This window comes from Vidua macroura, chromosome 16 (genome assembly GCF_024509145.1).
Source record: "Vidua macroura isolate BioBank_ID:100142 chromosome 16, ASM2450914v1, whole genome shotgun sequence".
In the NCBI taxonomy this organism is placed as follows: Eukaryota; Metazoa; Chordata; class Aves; order Passeriformes; family Viduidae; genus Vidua; species Vidua macroura.
In genome coordinates this window covers 11,751,203-11,774,781 of record NC_071586.1, presented here as the reverse complement: position 1 = coordinate 11,774,781, position 23,579 = coordinate 11,751,203, and the positions used below count along the sequence as shown (strand labels likewise).

Here is a 23,579-nt window from a genome sequence, read left to right as displayed (position 1 = left end):
TGTGCACCCCTCACTTCCAGCCCCAGCTGCCTGCTCAGCAGGGCTGGGCAGAGGCAGAGCTCCACTGCATTGCCCCCTCAGTGTCCTGCTCTGCTGCACAGCTGGCAAAGCACAGCCTGCTCCTAGCACAGGCCAGGTCCCTGCAGCCCCTACAGGACAAAGGCTCAAACCCGGGCAGCATAGAAGTTCAATGGTGCCAGAAAACACAGGAGACTGGCTTGAATGCCCAGATTTTAAACACAAAGAGATTTCCAGCAGCTCTCCATCCCCCTTGGGCCACACACCAGACTTTGCAATTCATTGTTCAGCACCACCTTCCCTGGAGACGGCGGCTGGAAGAGACATTACTGCAGTGCCTCCCTCACCCCCAGAGCAAATCCACCAGCAGTCCCATCCCTCATCCCACTGGTCCTGATGGAAGCCGTGTCTGGCACACTCCTGATGTCTGCCCACATCAGCATTTGTACCTGCTTCACCCTGAGCAGGTGAGACCGCCACAAGGGTTACAGGGTTTGTTTTCCAGCCCCGTCCTTTGGCAGGAGTAAAGCAGAAACAGGCATTTTTACACTGCAAATCAGATGTTTAATATATTTTTTTAATCACTGACTTTTTTGCATTGTTTTAACAAATCCACCCTTCTTTTTGGGGGGGGGGGGCAGTGAGCGCTCAGAAGGCTGAGTGGGAAGTGCCCCTACAGTGCTGCTCCACACACCCCTGCTTTTACTCCAGGCCAGGCACAAATTTCTCAGCACAATGATGAAAAGAAACTACTTCAGTTTCTCAAGTGTCCCAGGCTTTTTCCTGGTAACCAAACTGACCAACTGTTTATCCTGGAGAGGGAAAGGTTAATTAATAATGTCACAAGATGAGACCCTGGGCCACACAACTACCATCTCCTGCTTGGTGAACCACCAGCATTAAAGGAACCAGCAGTGAGCTGAAGTTAAGACATTTATCCTTTGACAATACTCCATTGCAACAACTTTATTTTGATGATACGGGATGATTAATGCTTACAGCCACTGTCATTTCCTTTGATAGATTTTTGGGGCTGTGGAGTGACATTTGCTCAATGCACCGTTCCTGAAAAGCTGCACTCGTCGTAGCGTGGAGGAGAGGGATGCTCCATGCATCAGCCATCAGTAACCTGCCTCTGCCAGCTGCAGGTGGCCAGGAGAGATACTGTGAGGAACTGGGGATGCTTACAGAAAGCTTTGACTGGTGAAGGCTGTGGAGCGACAGGAAGGTGTGTTAAACAGCCAACATTGTAAGAAATGGTGAGAGTAGAAAGAAAGGAGACTGTTGGTTGCAAACACCACAGCCAAGAGCTGAAGCAGATTTTTTTTTTTTTTCCCCCACAAATATGCTGGAAGATCAGATCCTGAGAGAGACTGTCTGGGGCTGAGTCGCAGCCACAGCAAGATCTCACAACTTCTCTTGAAGGTAAGAAACATCCAAAAAAATCAGACTGATCAAGACAGACAAATGCTTCAACTATAGCCTTCACTAATTGCAAAAAAATCCAACCCAGCTTGGAAACCTTAATCTTAACCTGTGCACCTCTGAGCTCCCCCCACCTGTAACATGAGGACAAGAATATTTCCCTCAGCCGGCTGCTGCAAGGTTCTCCTAATCAATCAGCTCATTAATTCATGCAAAGCATTAGACAGGCAGCAGATGGATGGCTTTACACAATAGTGTTTTCTACAGTGAAATATTTCTACTTAATTCTCCACCAGCAGCTGCCTGCCCACTCTCATCACACCAGCACGGAGTGGCCCAGGCTCACACAAGAACACCCGTGAGGTCCAGAGCAGCAGAATCTCCCCTGGATCCAAACAGCACCCGGTGCCACATGGAATTCCCTGGCTGGAGACACCCTTTCCACAAGGCTTCTTAACAGACTTGATTTTCCTCATATTTAAAAGCCGTCTCAGGAGCGTAACGATTTAAAATTCACTCCCCGCCGCAGTCAATCAATGGAGCGGCGGCTGCCGGTGCCGGGCGAGCAGGCGGTGATGAATGGGGCTTTGGAGGCTGCACCGCTCGCCTCCGAGCCAGAGCAGAGCGTGGGCAGAGGGCGGGGAAGAGAAGCAAAGCCAGGAACAAAAATTAAAAGGAAGAAATGGGGCGGGGGGTAGAAAAGCCCAGACTGCTCTCTGCGAAGTTGGGACAAGTGTCGGTCTGGAAGGCGTCGCTTGGAGGGAGCAGTCTTGGCTTGCGTTCGTCCCCCTGATCAGCTACCATCCTCTAACTTCAATAAACCAGGAAACACATTTGTTTCAAGCAAGTGCTAACCCCAAGCCTGGCTCGTGGTGAGGACCAGAGCCCTGGCACCAGCACCCACCTGCACACGTGCCACTGACCCAGCTCTGCTTTCCAGGAGCTGCCGCAGAACAAATGCCCGAGAGCAGCTCTCGGGAGCACATCTTCCCTGCAGACAGAGCAGTGAAGGGCACAGGAGCTGTCCCTCAACCTTCCCCGTGCAGAAGCAGGCAGACAAGCCCCACGGGGTGGCAACACAGCTCCCTGTGCCCCCCCATCCCTGCGCAGTGCCAGGTCCTGGGAGGAGCAGCCCTGTGTCGCACTCACCCCAGAGGGACAGGGAGCACCCACCCCTGCAAGTACCATGAGTTTTCAGAGAGGAAAAATATCAAATAACCCCATTTGGGGGAGCCCAAAGGGTTTAATCCTGCCCCAGCATGCTGCAGATCACCCTGCTCTACGGAGAACAGATGCTGCTCAGCATTCAAAAGGAGCTGCTTCAGATCTGGGCTCTTTTTCTCCCTCTTCCTCCTATTACAGGGTCAGGTCAGTGCTGTGCAGCCTGTCAGCGTAAAAAAAAAATATTTTAAAAAATCATAATACAGAAAACTGGTATTCTCAAAGAAGCTGCAGCTTGTGGCATGAGCATCACAGCTGAGTGTTACGAGTCTCACAAACCAGAGAGGGGAAAGAGTCGAAAATGAAACTCACCACACCAGCAAAATAAAAATATGACGCAGTAAATTAATGATGTTGCTCCAATTTGAGAAAACACTAATTAAGAATGTGTAATTGAATTAATGCATTATTTAGAAACCCCAGCAAATCCTGAGTGGGAATAGAAACACATTATAGGGTTCCTTTGACATCCAGTCTCTCTCATACCTCACTACCCCCAATTTATTTTAACGTCACCAGAATCTCCAGATTTATTTATGTCCTTGCCATTGACCACTGCTTTACATTTATCCCACATATCAATATCCTCTCCCCTCAATTCCACACACTCAAGCGCTCCATATGGGGTGGTGATCACCATTTGATAAGTCATAAGTAAGTGCAATTAATTAGCTCAGCTCATCAACCACTTCCCCTCCCAATGCCCTGCAGCCACAGATCTGGGTCTAATTTGTTTTGAGCCTGGAAAAACATCAAATACCTCATTAGAAAATAAATCCATCTCCTAGAAATACATTTTTTCTACAGCTTCAAGTGTCAGTTTCCCATGTTACACTGGGAAAGGCCCTGCACATGCAGCATCTAAACCCAGCCCAGGATAGGTCAAGAGATGGATAGCATCACATTGTGAAAATAGAAGAAAACAGAATCTCAGGGAAAAGGGTGGGGGGAAAGACAGCCCCTCAGATGTATCACAGCACCTGTGAAACGTCCTGAGATCATGCATCTGCAGCTGGGATGGTTTAGGAGTGCTTTGGATATTTAGCAAGAGGCTTTACAAACATTATTCTTCCCTCGTTTTGAGCCCTTCAGAGCAAGAGTTAGAGTTCTTATTACCATTTCTAGGAAGATATACAAATACACCAAAAAGAAAAAAAGAAATCCAGTTAAATTGTTTAAAACTGCTAAAGACTCTTTTAAGGAAAGGAGCAAGAGAAAAGAATGCAGGCAAATCCAAGTTCATATACATACATATAGCTCTGGGAAAGGGAAAAGCAGCAGCACTAAAGTGCCTTGTGTTAGGTATGAGAATACACTGTAGCAAAATATGTATGCTGTTTATAAAACATATTGGAAGACTTTTCCCTAAAAGATGCCATAGAGAGTATAAGATTTTATGATCTCTGCCTGTCCATTTTACAAAGATATACACAAACAAGTAGCCAAATCTGCCTGCAGTTTAACTCCATTAAATCCAATAAATGAGTTTGGCCCACGAAAACTCTGCACTTACTGTAATAAAGTTAAAAGCTGATAGCAGCTGATACAGTAAAACACATACATTTCCATACACTTATTCCTGCAGATTTAAAAATACGAATGAGTTCAGAGATTGCCCTTGTCCAGCTCATAAAGAAATGCTGGAATAGGAAAGAAAAAAAAAAAAAAAAAAAAAAAACAGATCTTGGAGATTTTCCCACTGACTCCCTCTAAGCACAAAGGAGAGAGGGGTAGGGGAAGCCAGCAGAATTGTGGTCATCTGGCTTTTCTGAGAGCCCTGAACACATATGATGTGTTAGAACAATACCCTGATGGTTTGGTCACCAAGCAGGGCAGGACCTCACCCAGCAGAACAGAGGTCAGAGCCCTGGGACCCCACTTCTCCCTCATCAGTCCCCAGAGAGGACAAGGAGCTCTCAGGGCACAGATGTGGGATGCTCTGCTCCCCGAGGGAGCTGTCCACACTTCCATTAGCTGAGGGCTTTCCTCATGAGCACTGGTTCTACAGCCACTGGGCCATCTTTAACTGTACCTTGGACCTCATATTGCACAGGGGACCAGACCAGGGAGTGCAGAGACCAAGCCCAAACAAGAGATTTAAGCCTGCTCTGATTGATAGGCATTTTGGGTTTGTTTATTGAGGTGTTTTTTTAAACACACAGCTTTCTCGTGGGCTCCTGCCATAACCACACCAACTCCCACCTCCCCAGCTTCCTGCTGTGTCCCCCCAGCTTCCTTACCCAGGCTCATAAACCCCTCAGTGCCACCTCCCCCAGACCCTCCTGCCCCAGCTCCTCATGGCGCAATGAGGCTCCAGGTCCCCCTCACCTGGAGCTAACTCTCACAACTCCTCTCTTTGGTATTTATTATTATTTGCTCCTATTACACAGATGTCTCAGGGACTGAGATAACCCTTGTGCTTGGATACATGCACTCCCCACTCCAGCAGCCAAGTAACACCACACGAATCATTTCATGCTCTTTGTCCTCTTTTTCCCCGAGCCCCTGGCACCACTCTGCATCCTGGACCAAGGCTCAGGGCCTCCAGTCCCTCCACCCCAAGGTCCTCACAGACCAACTGCTTTCACAGCTCTGCCTCCCTCCTCACCCACAGTTTGGGCAGTGTATGACTCCACAGCTGTCCCATCGAGCTCCACACAGATCCTCTCCTCCCCACCAGCCTCCTCTGGGCCCAGTTTACTGCTGGCCATCAGATCTCCATCTCCCCACACCCAGATACTCCCCCCCAGTGCTGTCCTGACATCGGGCTCACTCCAACCCTCCCCAAGCCCTGGGTTTGCAGCAACAAGAAAATACAGCAGCTGCACAAAATCATGCCAAACACTGCTCAAGGCTGTGCTCCTTGCTCATACCCCCTTTACAGCCTCCACACAGCTTCCCATCTCCTCAGCCCTGCGCCTCACAGCCTTGTTGGTGACTCTACAGCTGCCTTCCCACTGCCCAGAACAGCACAGCTTACCTGCAGCAAGCCCCCAGCCCCACATCCCCTTCTCCTCAGGCTCCTCACTACCCTGCAACCGCTCCTTCACAAGTCCCTCCACTCCACCAGACTTCCCAGTGCCCTTTGCTGAAAAACCACATTATCCCAGGCTTTTGCTTCATCTGGAGCTAACACCAATTGCAAGTGCTAGCAGCTGGAATGCTGCAGGTGATGCTGTGCTGCTGTGGCTTTTCTCAGCATGAAATCCTGGTCCTGGAGCAGCCAGCAGGGAAGAGCATCCCGACCAGCACAGCTGGGATGCTCCTGGGTGCTGCTTTCTGTGTCCCTTTGGAATGCAGGGCTTCACTGACATAACCCACTCATTTATCACCAGCACATACATGGAGAAATAAGTATTGGAAAAAATTGCCCAAGGATGGGGCTGAGGCTTGACGAACAGATGGGACAGCTCTGGGCTCTCCAGGGCATGGACCTCGTGTCCTGTCCCCATCACAGTTCCTCCAACCCCAGCGTTACACCCAGAGCTCAACTCATAAACCTCAGAAGCACTGACCACGTCCTGCTGTTTGCATGCATCGTGCGCTCCTGTGTTTAGCACAGATGGGAGAAGCAGAATACATAATCCACTGCTCACAATAACAAACCTTGCACCTAGAACAAGCCAAAAGCCTGACCTTTCACAGTTAAGCATCCTGGTGAGAGGTTAGATCTTGTGTTTTCTGATCATCAAACAGGGAAGCATTAGCCAGACAGGAAGAACAAGCTCTTATCTAGACCTGATTTCTCTCCCCTCCAGGGGATCCTGTAGGATATTTCAGTTCTGCTCGCTGTATGATTCTTCCCTCCCCCAGTAGCTTGAAATCAGCCAAATTCACAATCTAATCTGGCCAGGAGTCAAAGGGGAGAAAAATCAAGTCCTAATGCAGTGACTTTGAATGGGGAACTGAAGCCAATCAGAAAGGCATTATTGATCCCTGCTCGGAGCACCTCGGTCAGGGAGGGGGAAGCTGCGGGCAGCCGCAGAGCTGCCCACCGCAGCCAGCCAGGGCTGCCCTGCCAGGCCTGCAGCGTTCCCAGCAGAGTTCCCAGCGCCTGCCTGGGCTGGGAGCCGGCCCCGGCCGGCACGACGAGAGCACCCACCACCCCCGTGCCGCCGGTGGCGAGCACCAGCCCCTGGCGAGCACCAGCCCACGTGTGTGCGGGAGCGTGACCCGTGTGCTGCCTGCAGCGCTGTGTTTGTGTGCAAACACTTTCAGTGTGCATCGCCTTGGCGTGGGCCCGTCTGCGGGAGCCAGGCTGCTCCATGGACGGGGTGTGCGTGCGGCTGTGCGCTCCGAGGGCTGCGCGCATTCCAGCGGCGTTAGTGCGGGGCAGCTCTGCGGGAGAGCCAGGGGCAGGGGCAGGGCAGCACAGGGCAGGGTGTCTGTGTGTGTAGGGCTACCTGCGCCGCACAGTCCCCGCAGCAAGCAGGGACAGGCAGCGGGTGCCTCAGCGCGGGCAGCGGGGCAGGGGTGACCGAGGATGGCGAGCAGCCGGACAAGGCTGAGCTCAGCTCTGGGCATCCCTGGGTGCGATCCCGATGATCCGGCCCGCGTCAGCGCTGGCTACGGGCTCCTCTGCCTTATGTAACCACGGCACGGACGGAACGCCGAAGGGGGATGGAGACCGGGGGGAGAGGAGCTCCCCACTGAGCCCCGAAAGCAAAGGGGCCGCGGCAGAAGCTGGATATCCCCAGCAATGTAACTCTAGACGCCCAGCTGAGTGTCGTTGCCACCGGGCAGGCTGGCCCGGCTCGGGGCTGCCCCGGTGCGGAGCAGGTCCAGCCGCCGGGGCCGGTCCCCGCCGGGAGCTGCCGCCGGGCTCAGCCCGCAACCCTCCAAAGCCGGCGGGCTCGGGACGGCAGTTCCGGGGGAGGAAAGGAGTCCTAGGAAGTTTGGGGACTCCACATTTTGCAACGAGTCAGGAGGAAAACATGCTTCCTTAAAAAAAAAAAAAAAAAAAAAAAACCTAAACCCATGCAGGGTCCCGGTAGCTCCTGTCTCACTTTGGCTGTGCCCCCCAACCTGCCATCCCGGGCACCGCGGGGCCGTGGGGCACTAGCACCCCCTTACCTGCCGGCGTCACGTCTGCTGCTGCCTGCCCTGCTCCGGCTCTTCCTCCTCCTCTCCTTCCTCCTCCTCTCTCCCTCTCCCTGCTGCTTGGGGCTCTTTATGGAGATTCATTCATTCATGCCTTCCCATCGGTCCCTCAGCCTTTCCCTGCCTCCCGGAGGCAGACCGTGTGACGCCTCGCCCCTTTCCAGCCACTTTCTGTTGTCACAGAGCGGCGCTGCCCCAGCCCGGAGCGGCGGCCGGGCTGGGACACGCGTGGGCAGCACCGGGCCGGGGGAGCGTCCCCCAGCGCGGGGTGAGGGGCGTGGACGGGCGTGGGCACGGCACCGACCCGCCCTGGTGGGTACAGACTGTCTCTGGCACCCGTAGCAGGGGCGTCGGGTCGGCTCCAGAGCTTTCCGCTCTGCCCTCCGCTTTCCCCATCCCCACGCCAAGCCGCTCGCACCGAGAAGCAGCTCTGCGGAGAGGGCACGGGTGGGCCCGCACCCCCGGCCGCTCCCCGGGCAACCCTCGCCCTTTCTTTCCCTCTCTGCTCGTCCCTCCATCCTATTCCAGCTCGTCTTCCCTCGCCCTCTCCCGCTGCCTCCGCACCCGCGCCAGGACCGCATCGCGCTCCGCCGAGCGCTGCCTCATCGCCGCCGCTGACAGAAGCGCTGCCTCCAGCTCGGAGCGGGGCGGCGGAGCCCGGCGTGCGGGGCCAGGGCTCACCGGCCACCCGGCCAGCCCCGTGTCCTTCCCACCCTACCCTGCGGAGGCCACCCCGACCCCCACCCCGGGGGCCGCTCGCTCCTCCAGGTCATCGGGCAAACTTCATCCCTGCTCCAGCCTTCCCCAGGACGGGGTCCCCCCACTGCCCAGTGCTGCGCTTCGAGGGGCTGGGGACACGCTCCCGGTCCCTACCGACATCCCCCCGCTGCCACGGCAAACCCAGAGGGTCTAGAGGAGTGTGAGCCCTGCTTGGTGTCAGGCAGCACGGCGGGAGATGCTGACGGGGGATTTTAGGTGCTAAATTCGAGCGGATTGCCTCGTCTCTGCGAAAGCAGGGGGTTATTCTTTCCAGGCAGGCAGGACGGAAAAAACATGCTTTTTAAAGACATCGTCGGAAATGTGAAGAGCAGCTCCCGGGTTTTGGCGCTGCCACAGCATTCGGAGCGATAAACCCTCAACTTGGGGTGAAACCCCTTAAAAACCCTCCCAGGAGCGCCCCGCCCGCTCCCGTTGAGCCGCGCCGTTCCTGCCGCCGGTGCCACCCCCTTTGCATCGGTGCCATCAATTTCTATTAACGATCGCTTTATTCACCGCTGCAAACTTCTAAATATTTAATCCAGCGCGAACCGGCGGCGGAAGGCGCGAAGCTGACGGGAGGAGGCGAGTCCCCGGCCGGGGAGGCGGGAGCGGTGGCTCTGCCCCGGGGGAGCCTGGTGATGCCAGTCCCCCCCTCCCCTCCCTCCGCGGGGCTTTCCCGGGGCTGCAAATCACAGCCTGGACGTGGGCAGCACCGCAGGTCCCGCGGGCTGCCCGAGCCGGAAAGGCAGGGATGAGCGGAGGTGCGGAGGATTCTGTCCAGGGAGGAGGAAAGGGCTGCGGGGGGGACACCCCGGCATCTCCCCAGCACCGGGCGCGGCTGCCCGGCGGGTCCCGCCGCGCACGGGACGAGCAGCCACGCTCCACATGGAGCGGGACGAGGACTGGGGACAGCCGGGGCTTTGGGCTGGTTGGAGGGATCCTGCCCAGAGAGCGGAGGTTTCCCGCATGTCCCTGGTATCCCCGGGTTCCACGCACCGCCCCGCCGCCGCCCCGAGGACCCCCAGACCCGGCCAAGCCTCATTTAAAATGCAACCAAAAAAATTATTTGACAACTCCGCTGAGCCGAAGGGCGAGTGCCCGGTCCGACGGGCGAGTACCCCAGTCCGACGGGCGACTTTGTCGGTGCTTCGTGCTCTGCCTGTATTCAGGAACCAAGACGGAACTTTACGGCAAGATCTGTCATTATAATTAAAACTGCAACACACCCTCCGGGAAGGAACACGTTCCCGCGTCGTCGTGTGTCCGTACCAACTCCCCCCCACCCCCCACCTCCACCGCAGCCCTTTCTAAAAAAAAAAAAAACAAAAACAACCAAGCAAGAGAAAGAGGCTCAAACTCTCAGGCGGGCACCTGCCCCCGACCTCCCCCGAGCTATCGACGACGGCAGCCGCACCCGGCGAGGTCCCGGGGACCGTCCCCCTCTCCGGAGCACGGACACCCCCCCTCCGCCCTCCTCCACTAATTTTCTTTAATTAAAGCTCTATGTGCGGCGCGTTTGGCGAGGACAGAAATAGCCGCTGAAGGAGCGCGTGTGGGGGGAGGCAGGTCCCAACTGCCGGCGTGGGAATGCAGAAGGGATTGGGGGGGCGGGGGGAGCAGAGCCGGAGAGCGGCTCTGCCACAGCTCCCACCCCAAGGTTCGCAGCCTCCAGGGTTATTTGGGGTCAGGGCGACGGTCTGCCCTGTCCGAGCGCTCCGTGCGGCGTTGTGGCGACCCGGGCGGAAGACCCCTGCCCCCGAGGCCGTGCTACTGCCCGCGGCACCGGCTCTTCCCCCGGAGCACCGGGGCTTCCCGCAGGCAACAGTTGCAGAGGCTCCCCCGGGGGATGCTCCGGCTCGGGCGCACCCCGCCGGCGGAGGGAGACCCCAAAGTGGGGATCCCCGTGGGTGGGGGAGGGAACACGGGCCGAGCGACCGGAGGGGTTCTCGGCTCCGTGGCCCCGGCCCGGCCGTGGGGAGCTGCTCCGGTCCCGATCTCCCGCTCGCCCTGGCGATAAGGACAGCGGGAGCAGCCCCGGCCGAATCTGGGGACTCCCCGCCCGCGGAGGGGAGGGCGCCCCGCTCCCCCCGCCGCCGGCCCCGCGCTCCCCTCCCGCCGGAGCCCCAACCTGGGCTGCAGCCGCTAAAAGTTTGGCGACACGGAACGGCCACCGGGGGCTGCGCGGGGCTCGCGGGGCTCCCGGGCAGCGCGGGGCGCCGCGGCGGGGCGACACCGGGCGCGGGGCCGGAGCGGAGCAGAGCGGGGGGCTCCGCTCCGGGTCGGGGGCGGCGGGGGGGGCCCGAGCGGGCTGCGGCGGGGGATGCGGGCGCACCTACCTGCTCCGGAGGCGGCTCCCGGCGCTCGGCGGCGCGCCCAGCCCCGAAGCGCGGTGATGGGCGGCGGACGCACCCGCGGCTGCGGCTCCCCGCGCCCTTCCAAGCGGGCGGGCCGGGGGCAGGAGGCGGGCAGGGAAACGCAGCCGGAGCCGAGCAAATCCCAGCGCTGGAGCCCGGCCTCCGAGAAGAGAAGGGCTGCAGCTCCTCACTGCGTCAGGCGAAGAGCCCTGCCCGTGCAGGCGGCGCCGGGCAGCGCTGCCAGGCCCGGGGGGCTCCACCGGCACGGCTCGGCACGGCTCGGCTCGACGCGGCTCGGCTGGGATGGGATGGGCACGGCGCAGTTCGGCTCGCTGCGGGCCGGGTGGAGCGGTGCCATGGGGCACGGCAGGGTTCGGCTCGGTACGGCCTAGCACGGTCCGGTACGGCTCAGCACGGCCGGTTCGGCTCGGTTCCGGCTCGGCATGGCACGGATCGGTAGAGCTCTCCGGGGCTCGGTGACGGCCCGGAGCGATAAACGGCTTGGCCGGCAGAGTCGGGCTGGCACCGGGAGCTGGGGGCTGTGTGTGGATGACACTGCGAGTGTGACACGGGGTGTGTGACACTGTGACACTGGGTGTGTGACAGTGCGCGGTACCGTGTGTACGCGGCACTGTATTTGTGACATTTGCATGTGTGTGTGACACTGCCCTGTGTGAGTGACACCTTGTGAGAGTGGGGCTGTGAGTGTGTAGGGCTTGTGAAGGTGTGAGTGTCCGTGTCGGGGACATCTGCCTTTGTGTGTGTGTGTGGTGACACCCTGAGGGGGTGCAGGGATGATCGTGTTTGTGTGTTGGGGTGTATATGTGCAGTGAGAGGGTGCAGGGTCCAGGGTGTGTCTGTGTGTCTGTATTTACACACACGGGTCTGTGTCTCCGTGAGCCTGTGTGAACATCTCTGTGTGACCCCATGTGTGCATGACAGCCACCCCGCCCCTCACACCAAATCTGAGCCTCCGTGGGCCAAACTGGTCCCAGCTGGGCAGCGCCAGGTGATGCTGGGAGCACGAGGACTGGGACTAGCCATGACACTGATGGGGCTGGACCACGACCCCCACCCACGGCTCCCAGGGTTACTCAGCCCCTGTGCTCAGCCCTTCCCAAGCATCCTCCTGCCTCAGACCTCCCTTCCCCTGTCCCAGAGACTGCCATCCTGCCTCCCCATTTTGGGCAGCCTTTTTATGCTGTTTTAGCAGCACAATACACCTTTAATCAGGATGATTAAAGTGTGGCTGGCACTGAGCTGGCCCTTGGAACAGAAGTGCTCTTCTCTCTCCCCAGGCACTGTCATTTGAGGTAAGGACTGGCCCGTGTATTTTTTTGTGATGGTTTGAGGTGTCTCAAACCATCTCCAAAACCACCTCCTAGGCAGCAATTTCGTTTTGCAGCTCTGCAAGAAGGTGGCAGGGGAGAGAGAAAAGGATGGGTGCAGGAGAGAAATTTTACTCCTTTCAATTTAATAGCAACAACACCAACACCACCACAGCCAAAAAACCTGAAGCGTGAAGTAATATATCTGGGAGACAGCCTGGGAATAGGCAAGCAATGGCCCCTCTCCAAATGGCAGCTGGCAACCTGGCACAGCACTCAGCTGCATTAGACACACGGCCCAGGGAAAGTGCCCGTGGGAATGCAGGAGATACCCTGCATGATGGAGAGGATGGGCATGGAGAATGGATCCAGCATCCTCTCTTCCACAGCTGTGACCCAGTCCCCAGGGGCTTGGTCTCTGGGTGAGTAGGTTGATCTGAGGTTCTTCCATTCCCCTTCGCCATCACCACCTGTGCTCCTGCCCTTGAAGCATGGAAGAGCCCTTCCTCCCTGGAGCAGGGATATCCCATTCTCCCATGTCTCCTGGGGTGCCCTAAAGGCAAGGAATTCCCACTGAAATGGGAATTGACATTGACATGAAATAGGCAATGACATGAAATAGCAGGGGCCACCATGAGGGTGGCTCTGGGGTCAAATGTCTTCCTGGGGAGATGACAGATAAGAGGTCCCATCCCTCCTCTGCCTTTGCTGGAGAAGGAACAGGCTGGATTTCCTGGGCAGGGAACAGATACTGCCAGGTCTCTCCTGGTGCCAGAGCAGGGTGTTCTAGGGTTCAGCCCCCACGTCTGTGCCACACAAACCCTGGGCCAGCCACAAACACTGAGGGTTCATGCCAGCCCTGGAGCTGCAACTGACACCTGGCAGCTGAAGAACCACCCAGAGGGGACACGGATGCCACCGGTGCTCCATTAGAGATCTTCACCCATGGAGATCAGCAGTGAGGAGAGGGAAGATTTGCCAAAGGCTCTTTGCAAATTTGCTGCCTTTGTCCCTGATCCTCAGGGTTGCTTTGGGAGAGACAGCCCCAAAAACCTCAAGCCTCACCCATGGATCAAGGACAGGCTTTAAGCAGCATCATTTCTTCCAGCTGCCAGGTCAACAGGGGGTGGAAAGACTTGGTGCAATCAAGCAACTTTGCAAACCAGGATAAATTAATAAAAGGAGCAAGTACTTCTGAGCAAGCTGTTCCAGTTCTTCTGGGAGGAAGTGACGCCAGTCCAGATTCTGGCCCCTATATTTAGTAAAAATCTAAACCAGACATTGATAATATTATTAAAGACAGGAAGGAGTAAAAGAAGACGTAGCCGTGCTGGGATGAATGATCTATTTATGCGAGATGGCGGGAGGAGAGCTGTGAGAAAGGTGTCTGGGGTCAGGAGAGCTTCTGTGAGCCCTTCCCCTCCACCAGCAGAAGATGTCTAACACAGCAGGCTCAGGCAGTCCTAACCCAGTTTAACAAGGAGAGAGAGGTGGTTAATAAAACACTGGCTGCTTCCCACAATGATGTGGAGAGGGCATGGGAATGAGAGCTCTTCTGCTGCCTTTTTGAGAATCACCTGGAAAGAAATGCTGGCCAAGGGACAGAGTGTTGGCTGGGCACTGCTCCATTTGCCCATGCAGAACGGGGAGGTGTTGAGTAAGATAAGGAAATAAAGTGTGACTTTGGGTAGGCGATGTCTCTTCTGTCCTTGCTCAGGGCAGGGACTGAGTTGTTCCCCTGCAGTGCCCACGGGAGCAGGGCTTGACTCTGGATTCTCCTTGTGTCACGGTGAGTGCGACAGCCTGATGTCCTTGTAGAGAGGGAAGCGCTCACCAAAAGAGGGGAGTCTGGAGGGCAAGGTGGGATGTGACAGCTGTGGCACTGTCTCTGTGCAGAGCCTGGGGGAGAGTCACAAGTCCCCACCAACCTCCACAGGACCCCGTGTGGGCAAGGGATGGAGGTCTGGTGTACTTTGCTTGCTTACACTGTTCATCTCCCCGCAAAAGCAGTGGCTTCAACTGTCTTAAAAATCCCAAGCACCTGAAGCCCCACAGTGAGACCCTCAACAGCAACGACCCACCTTACACAGAGGATGAAAATCCAACCAGCCCTGCTCCACCTGGGACCCCCACAAGGGCTCTGCCTCCAGCTCCCCTCGCTGCTGTGGGCATCTGAAATATGCACCACAAAGGGGAGCTCTTACCAGAAAAAAGGGAGGATGATCCTTGCAGGAAGGGTGTGATCTCCCCCTTTGCATCCCCACGAGACTGGCTGGTGTCCCCTGGCTTGGAGGGTGAGTAGATCTGCCCAACCATGAGTCACCATCCAGTAGGATGAGGGGATGCTGCTCTGCAGTACCCAGCGATGGACCAGCTTGGCTGTGGGTGACTTGACATCCAAGGGATAATTTTTTTCAGCCTGAAATGCTTTTTCACTGCTGTTGTCAAATCCTATCTAAAAATCATCAGATTAATTAGAAAACAAAAAATGACATTTTATGGGCTGTTAGTGCTGTAAGTGGACTAAGGCCTTATGGTATTTAGAGAGTGTTTGGAAAACAACTGCAATATTTACATCTGGGAAAGTTACCAGGCCCAGGCAGAAGCTGCATTTCAAAACATTTTTGTTTAACATACTCAGCCTTGGTGATGACAAATATTACTGCACATCATTACTCCAATTTTTCAAGGCATTAATACCTCATCCATTGCAAATCACATCTGCTGTAGACTTGGCAGCTTGGATGTGTTTTTATAGGTCCTCATTTGTTCTGAGCTTCTCTTTCAGTTTTGACTTTGAAAGTCTCAAGAAGTCAATGAAAGTCAGCGAGAGGTGACAGCAGTGGGAACAGGGGACTCCTGCCAGCCCACAGCCCAGGTGCAGAGTGACTGTGCATCGTGAGTTGCTCTGCTCACCACCTGAAGCTGGTGGGGACATCCAGGACTGGCTTGGTCTCTAGTTCTACCCTTACTTGCTGGGCCTGGCAGCTGAGGAGATGTCCATGAGGACGGTGCAGTTTCCACGCAGACATTCCTGCTTACCCACCTCCCAAAGCAGAGTCACTTCCCCATCCTGTGTGCTGCTTGTATTGACCACTAAGTCTGAAAATGGTTTCATTTGGTGCTCTTCATCCTCGTTGATGCTGATCACTGCCTCCCTGCTGTGCTTGCATCCCTGCGGAGCCTACATCTGCAACTCTGGATTCAGTGCAGCACGGTTGGATGTCCTTCACCAAGGCCCCAGGGGACTCATCCTACCGTTGATGGTTTCTTTTAGACCTTCTGGATACCTTGACATGCTATTGTAATGCAGATTGCACAGCATCTTCCTCGTGGGGACTCCAAGAAAGTAGACAGAGTAAATAATTCAAAATGAGCAAATTCTTTAAAGATTTTTACCATTTTTTTTTGTTTTTTCTCTGTCTCACATACATTGTCCATGAAGAAAATGAGAAATTCTCCAGTGCACTTGTTAGGTGCTATTCACAAGTCTCTTTGGAGAATAACTCTCAGCTTGTGCATGCTTTCAAAGTAAGGAGTCTGTCACCAAACCTTCAAGTGGCAATTTGATCATGGTCCAGCAAAACACATATTTCAAACCATGAATCCCAGGGCAATGTCCAAAATCCACCCTGCATGCTTAGCCATGTCCAAACACCAGTGTGTGGAGAGGGAAGCCTTGTCTCTTCCCTCCTGGCACTGCACAGATCCAAGCACAGACATTGTGAACCCCAGTTTTACAAGTGGCCACTGGTTTGGGGGCTTCACTGAAGACATCAAAGCCATGCTGTGGGTACCCAAGGTTCAGTCTCCTTTGTGGTGGTGGTGGAGGAGGGTCAGCCTGAGCCTGAAGGTCTTCACAGCAAAACCCTTCCTTTGTTGCTGTGCACTTGGTTCTCCCATGCTCCTGATGTCCATGAGGATATCTCCAGTGACCCTTTGCTTGAGGAGTCTCACCTTGTCATGCATGAGGGGCATCATCTGTTCCTCAAAAGGCAGAGCCAGTTCAAAGTTTGTCAGTGGCATTGGCCAAACCAAGTGATGCTATTCCAGGGCTGTCATTAAAATGAAGCTATTCAGTTTTGCCAAAGCCATCCCTGAAGCTGATTCCAGCAAGAAAGGTTGACAGGGAGCACACGCCTGCCTTGGAGACATGTAGATGCAGTAAGACTTTCTTTTTATTTACAGAGCATCAGATTGCACATTCCCTAAGAGCTCTGATTCATCCCTCTCAAACCCTAGAACAAATATTCCAAAATCATTCTACAGCATGGGGACAGGCTTTGTTCAGTGCTTTGAAAGAGAGCAGGTAAAGTCATTACCCTCACTTTGCATAGCAAAAAATGATATGCATAAAGCTGCATAGAACAACCCTGCAAAGCTCAAAGGAAACAAATGGGCGACTTGCACCATGAATTTCAATGGGACTTTGTGCCGCCAGGATAATAGCCAGGGAGACAGTGAAATATTGCATGGAGAGACAGTGGGCAGTAAAAACATGTTCAACTTGCTAATGCAGTGGAATATCCCGCAATATCCCACGGGGGGAGATTGCAGAGCAATTGTGTGGGGACACGTGGATCAGCCTGGGAGATAATGGAGCACACACAGGCCCAGGACAGGAATCATTTGGGGTGGTAACTGCAGGGATCTTTTAAACACATGGAATTGCCCTGTGGCTTCTCTTTGGAGCTGCCCCCCTGGCTTGAAGAGCTATTTATCCAGCTTGCCTTGGAGGCAGAACCTGGTTCGCAGGGAGGTCTCCAGCCAATTTTTCACATGGGTTAACTACAGCCCTTGGAGCGCCTGGGACGGAGATCTGTAGCCAAGTTTCTTATTATTATTCCCAGCAACTGCCTTCACCCTGATCCCTGGCTGCCAAACACAGCCTGCCTCAGGTTCCTCCTGTTCCGTGGTCCTACGCAGGAGAGGCAAAGCAGAGCCCAGGGAACTCCAGTGCAGGCTACAGCATCCCAGCTCCATGGGGATGGTGTCCCAAAGAGTCTCTGCCTTCTGTGAGCTCCCTGCTCCCCCAGCTGTCCTTGCAGGATGGTCTGTGGGCCATGGGCTTAGCAAAGTCTCTAAATATAGACTGAAGAAAATCATCCTCCTATTTGACACCCAGAGAAAGGGAGGTTTGCACATAGCTGGATAACTCACCCGAGGATGAAGTGGAGTGAATTAGCATCCTTTAAATTAAAGAGCTTTAAACAGCATCTTCTCCCCAAATTGCCACTATATCCATTTCAATAGTTATAGCAAACACTTTGCAAGTACACCCAGAGGAAGAGGAAGGAGGAGGGAGAAAGCCAAGAAAGAGAGGATGGGCGATGCTGGAACGTGGTGGGGAGGGGGCCAGGAGAAACCAGGAGCAGCTGCGCTGTTACCAAGCAAAAGATGCTAAAGCCAGGAATTCCCTAAGGCTCCCTAAACTTCTATAGATTGCTGATGGTGAAAGCAGTAAATGAAAGGACACCTCTGAGTGAGCACTCATGTATTAAGCAGACTTGGAGGTTGTCCCCATGCAAAACAGAAGGTGCCTTTCAAAGCTGTGAAACTCCACAGCAGATACAACAGGTGAGGGGTGCAAAGTCCAGACAGGGAAACCTCATTGGGACCTTCAAGCTGCATTTTCAAGGTGTCCATAACAAGGGGAAATGGCAGAACCCTGTATGACTGCCACCATGGAGGCTGGCTACTGGTTCCTGTTCGTGGCCACCTGCACTACTTAAGGCTATTTAAGTGTCATTTGTATTTTGGGCTAAAGTGGGATGGGGAGAAAGGAGAGAATAGTTGAGATGTGTAGGTGAAGCTACAGTACAGGACTGGTTATGGCTCTGCTGTGGACATTTAAACTCTTTTGCTCTGAAAAGCAGAAAAAAAATTAAGATGGCTGAAAGCAGTGAACAAATTAGAAATTCAGATGGGAATCCAGCTACTCAATCCACCAAATCTGGGATTAATGACACCATCTCAGCTTCTTCTCCTATTTTAAGGCTGACTGGAGATCCAGGAGAACATGAGCACTTTCAGGGAGGGAATGGAAATGGGCTCAGAATGAGCCTTGTGGTGCATCTCCTATCCCCAGGATTCCAGGAGCAGAGACCTTCACATCCATCACCTTCTTTAGCTGGGCCCAGGAAGGCTGAGTGCATCCTTGAAATAAGAGTGTGGGAAGCAATTCTCCTCCATCCACACCAAGCCAGCAGCAGGACTCGAAGGCAGCGCTCTGGTAATGTCCCTTTTATTGACACGACATTCAAAACAGGGCAGCTGGGGCTGCTGACTCAGAGGTCCCCAGGTAAGGAAGGAGCTGCTGGGAAGGATCCAAAGATGTGAGCAGACCCCACGACGAGCCCCAGCCGTGCAGTGACTACAGCCATCCAAAATAGCATTTGTCTCCACTGAGACTCACAAGCCCCTGGGGAAGGGAAGGACCAGCTATTCAGCAGTGCCATCAGATCCCAGGGGAATGTTTTGCTCAGAGAATGGGAGTTTGGAGGTTTTCTGCAGCTTCCCCTCCCAGTCTCAATTTACCTCACCAAATTAAAAGCAGTGTGGGCTGGAAACGATGTTAAAAGGAAAAAGACTACAGAAAAATCACACTGAGTGTATTGTTCTGGATAAATAAGACACAAGCATGTTGTGGAAGGTAGCTAAACCCAGCCCACAAATGGTCTTCTCCTGCCAGGAAGATGTGACAAAAATAATTACTTGGGCTATACACAATTATTGTGCTGCTTTGAGCAGCTGCCTGCCCTTGGCACAGCTAAGGGAACCTTCCCCTGATACTGATTAGTGACATTAACCACGAGCCCATTCAAGTCCTGGCCTGCTGAAGGGGCTGGGATGTCCCCAGTGACGGCGCTGGGTGCCCATGCTGATGCAGGAGCACCCTGTGCCTGTTGCAGGAGAAATGCTCCCAGCTGCCATTCCCAGTTGCACCAGTGCCTGGAGGTTGGACCCCAGTGCAATCCAGTGCAAGATCTCCACTCAGTTGATGTTAGTTGCCACTGGCAGGGCTGGGCTGGCACCACAGATGCCAGTGACGGTTTGTGGTATTCATGGGATGTAGGACCAATGCTGGAAAATGCAGAATTGGTTTGATGATAAAAAAAGGAAGGAAAAAGTTAATGAAATCACTTTTTTCCTCCCTTGAGTGAAGAAAGCTCCAAATCCCTCCAGATCTGGTCCAGCTGCCAGAAAGAGGCCTGTTCCATGGGTCAGTTGGGGAAACCTCCATGGAATAAATTAAATGTTCTTTATTTAATTCTCTCAAAGGAGGAAATAAGAGTTTTACAACCAGCTGTCAAATGCTTGGCAGCTAAAATATCAACAAAGTATGACAGATGCAAGACTGAAAAAGCCTCTGAGGTTTCCTTTTATTGACTGGGAAGTCTCTGGTTTCTATCTTATTATCTTTCAAGCTAAACTGATATGAGCTGAACAATCAGGAAATTGAATAGCATCATTGGCAAAGACCATCCTTTCCCAAAATAGCTGACAGTGATGAATACCTGAGAAGATCCATTGCTTCAGCAAGGTGGGATCTAACAAAACAATGCTCGATTTTATCCCATACAACCATTTGGCCAGAGGTGGTGGAGCACCAAACATCCTGCATCTCCTTTATCTGGGAATAATCTAAAGTCTGGGTCACATGGAGCCCAGTTGCAGGTTGATAATCGCATACTTGAAGATCACAGGCTATGAAAATTATTGCTGTGCTGGCTGGAATAAATTATGCAAAGCAATGCGTTATCTGGAAGGCTGCAACGCACAGGCACACGCGCACACGCACACTTCGGTGATCTATCGCTCTCCATGCAGATGTTCTGCTGCAAAGACATTTTAATTAATACATTGAAAATATGTTTCCTGCCTTGTCTAAGCCGGAGATGAGCAGGGAAATGATGCTGAGTGGGGTAAAGCCCCCACTGCAAAAGAAATCGAGAAAGGAAAGGCAGTGATTTAAGACCAGTCAGAACTAAGAGGTGCCTGAACTGAGGCCCAGTCGTGCATTGAGCAGGTGTTGGCAGCAGGGTGAGCTGCAGGAACTGAAGATGCTCTCCTGAAGGCACTGTGGGGCTGTAGCTGTAGCACAACTCAATCTTTACTATCCCTTTTCCTCCTGCTGAGGACATCCTTTCATCCACTCTTCATCCCTGGCATTCCCACTGCCTTCATGTGCATCACCAGGGATGACCCAGGTTAGGGCTCAGTGAGTCACTGTTCAAAGCAGAAACCAAATTTAATGTATGAAAATGTGGCTCTTCCAGAAGGGCCATTGAAATGAAAAGGCCCAGTCAAGACACCAACCACACCAACAATATTTGGATACAAATATCTTTCCAGACAAAGAAATAATCTGAAAAAGCAATTTCCATCCCTCAGTACAAACTGAAAGGGTGGAATATCTGCCTTAATTATGAAAAGGATTTTTGCTTTTCATGCTCTTCTCATTTTCTATTTTATTTTTACTGACTGTTCTGCCTCACCTCCGAGACTCTCCCACACAGACCAGCCAAGGACCGCAGTGGCAGCAATAAAAAAAGGGGAAATTTGGCCAGCTGTCCCCATTGCCCACCCCGGGTGGCACATTCCCTGGGACACAACTCAGTAAGCATATCCTGCCCAGCTCACAGCTGATTTGGCCTCAGTGGGGGTGACAACCATGTAACATGTTCTTCTCCATCATGTTCCATCAGAACTCAAGGAGAGCAATCACCAAAACCACTGTCTGAATCCAATCAGCATGTAGGGCTCCTGCCTCAAGCAGGGAGAGCCCCGAATGTAATCCCTGGAGGAAAAAAAAAAAAAAAAAAAAAAAAGTGAAATTAGCCTTGCCAGGCTAGGGAGTGCTTTTAAATTGCAGCAGGAGTGTTTGAGATATAGCTCTGCTCTCCATAGGAGCTTCTCCCCATCCTTGGGATTTAAGCCTGTTAATAGTGGAGTATGATGATGTTATCTATTTGTATTGCACTTTTTATCATAAACAGTCCCCAAAGTGATTTGCTATCATGTCCTGTGAAAGCTGCTGAAACACAGGCCCTGGTGAGAAGCAACAGCAGCAAAGCAGCCACTACCCTGGTTATAGGGGAGAGGAAGGGGGAATTTGGACCAAGAAAATCACATCCTGGTTCCTCAGACCCTCACAAACCAGCAGGGATGTGGGATTTATGGTCCTACCCAAAAGATCTGTGTACTAGACAGTCCACTCTGTCTATGTGATGATAGACAGATGGGATGACAGGGCAAACTCTGACCTTGGCCAGGCTGGGACACTGCTCCTGGGAAAAGCAGTGGCTCCAGCCTCAAGCCCAACCCATGCCTTACTGCTCCACACTGGACACAAGTTCCCCCCAGGGAACACAGCCTGTGTTCACCTCAGCTGCCAGACCTGAGCCACCATCTCTGGTCCTTAGTCAAGAACACGTGGAAATGCATTTCTCTGCCCTTCTTTTGGATAGATCTTCACAGACCAAAACCCTGGATTATTTCTATAACCTCTGCTCAAAAACTGTCTGACCCACCAATATTAGAGCATGGACAAGGGAAAGGCAGTGTTAGAAGGAAAGGTGGAGAAATGAAAGGTGGAGGGGCAGGGGAGTGGGAGGAGATAAGGAGTGCAACTGGAAGTGGAAAAGAAAAGGGAATATTTATCCTTGATGAGCAATGGCCAGGTAGGGTGGGAGAGGGAGAGACTCATTGCAGTCCCTGGTGCTGTGCAGTCCCACAGGATGCATGCCATGTCTCTCCCCAAGGACTTCTGTCTCTGCAGAAGTGGCAGATGAGATCCCAGCAGCTGAGAACATCCTCCAGGCTAAAACCAAATAATCCACCCAACCTGCTGGGGTCCAGAGACCCTGGCTGCAGGATTAACCTGCCTGCCCTGACCTCTGCCCCAGCCTCTGTGTGGGAATGCCAGGAGCCAGCTGCACTCAAGGTCTGGCAGTCTTTCAGCTCCATGCCACTGTCCCTGGCCACCATGCATTGGTCCCAGCAGGAGGAATGGCAAGAGATGGTCCCAGGACCCCCTGTGCAAGCACAGGGGAGGCTGCACACCACAGCCCGTGGTGCAGGCAGGTCATGGGAGCACCACTGAGGCTCTGGCCGGGGCTGTGGTGGGGCTGGCTGCATGTACAGCTCAGTGCTTGCCAGGACCAGCAGAGGCAGGAGCAGCTTCTGCCCAACCACCTGGCCATCCAGGCTGGAGACTGCAGTGCAGTGGCCTGTGAGCATCACCTGGCCATGCATACAATTAGAACAAATATTTCTGTGTGCTTTCCTTTGACACAGGGAGCTGGACAGATACTTTCCTGAAGCATCTCCTTCTCCAAAAGCCAAGCACAGTTGTTATGCCCAATTCTCCTTCCTAGAGCCATGTTTTAATGAGATATCCTGGGCACAGGCACGCAGAGCTCCAGAAGCATCGTGGAGCATGCAGCTCCATGCTGGGAATATCAGTGGAGACACAAAGAGATTTCACTCGCAGCTACGTCGTCACTTGATTGACACCCTGTAATAAAGAGATTCGCCACATAATTACTGTGCACTTGGGATGCAGCACCAGGGATTATTTTAGCCCAGTAACAGCCTTAAATGGTAGTTAAAGTATATGTTTATATTAATGCCATTAGTTATTTTTGTGTCTTTTACACAAAAGGCTTTTCCTTGAAATGGCAATACAGTAAACAACAGCTCAGGTGTCTTCCAGAGGCATCTCTACCCCTACTTCCTGGTGGACTGTTGAAGCAAACAGGAGGGGAAGGATCTGAGCTGAGATTCAACGAGCAGCAAGGACAACAAGTGGTGCAGGATCAGGCACTGGTGTCAGGAACCTCTCACCTCGCAGCACTACAGGGTAAATGCAGGAGCCTGAAACAGAATCTCTTCCATATTCAGTGTCCAGCTGTGGCAGCAAGGAATTGCCACACATGACACGCTGCCAGCGGCTGAGACCTGACCTGTTAACACATCTACAACTGGGTACAGCTGCAGTCAAATTCAGGTATCTATTCCAGCCTTGCCACAAAAGATGTTAATCTAGACTTCTAACAAATGAGAGAAGGAGCTGAGCATTTACTGGTAGGGAATAACAATAATAAATGATGGGTTTTATTAAGAAATATTACCTAGAAAGTTTATTTCTATTTAAGGGCCTCTAACAACCAGAAACGTGATAAAAAGGAAAAAGAATATGGGAAGGGGAAAATTAGAAAAATGAAGGTGATCAAATATAAACACACGCTTATATACGCCTTAAGTCAATAATACTTAGACAACATAGTTGTGTTTGTGTTCTTCTGCAATGAAAGAAAGGCCACATTTCATAAACTGATACAAATTATCCTGGAATCAAAATGAAAATGGG

The 23,579-nt window shown here is 53.2% G+C and overlaps 1 protein-coding gene across 2 annotated transcripts in view; it reads right to left on the bottom strand.

Moving 5' to 3' along the window:
* The window catches only part of ELFN1 (extracellular leucine rich repeat and fibronectin type III domain containing 1), a 103,374-nt gene extending 92,408 nt beyond the window's left edge, over positions 1 to 10,966 (bottom strand). Inside the window, exon 1 of one of the 2 annotated variants that reach the window (XM_053992439.1) lies at positions 10,860 to 10,966. The gene's annotated coding sequence lies outside the window, so the exon portion shown is untranslated. Of the gene's footprint in view, positions 1 to 7,737; positions 7,822 to 10,859 lie in introns of those variants that run through there. The other variant, XM_053992440.1, reaches the window with a different exon arrangement.
* Between the last annotated feature and the right edge of the window lie 12,613 nt (positions 10,967 to 23,579).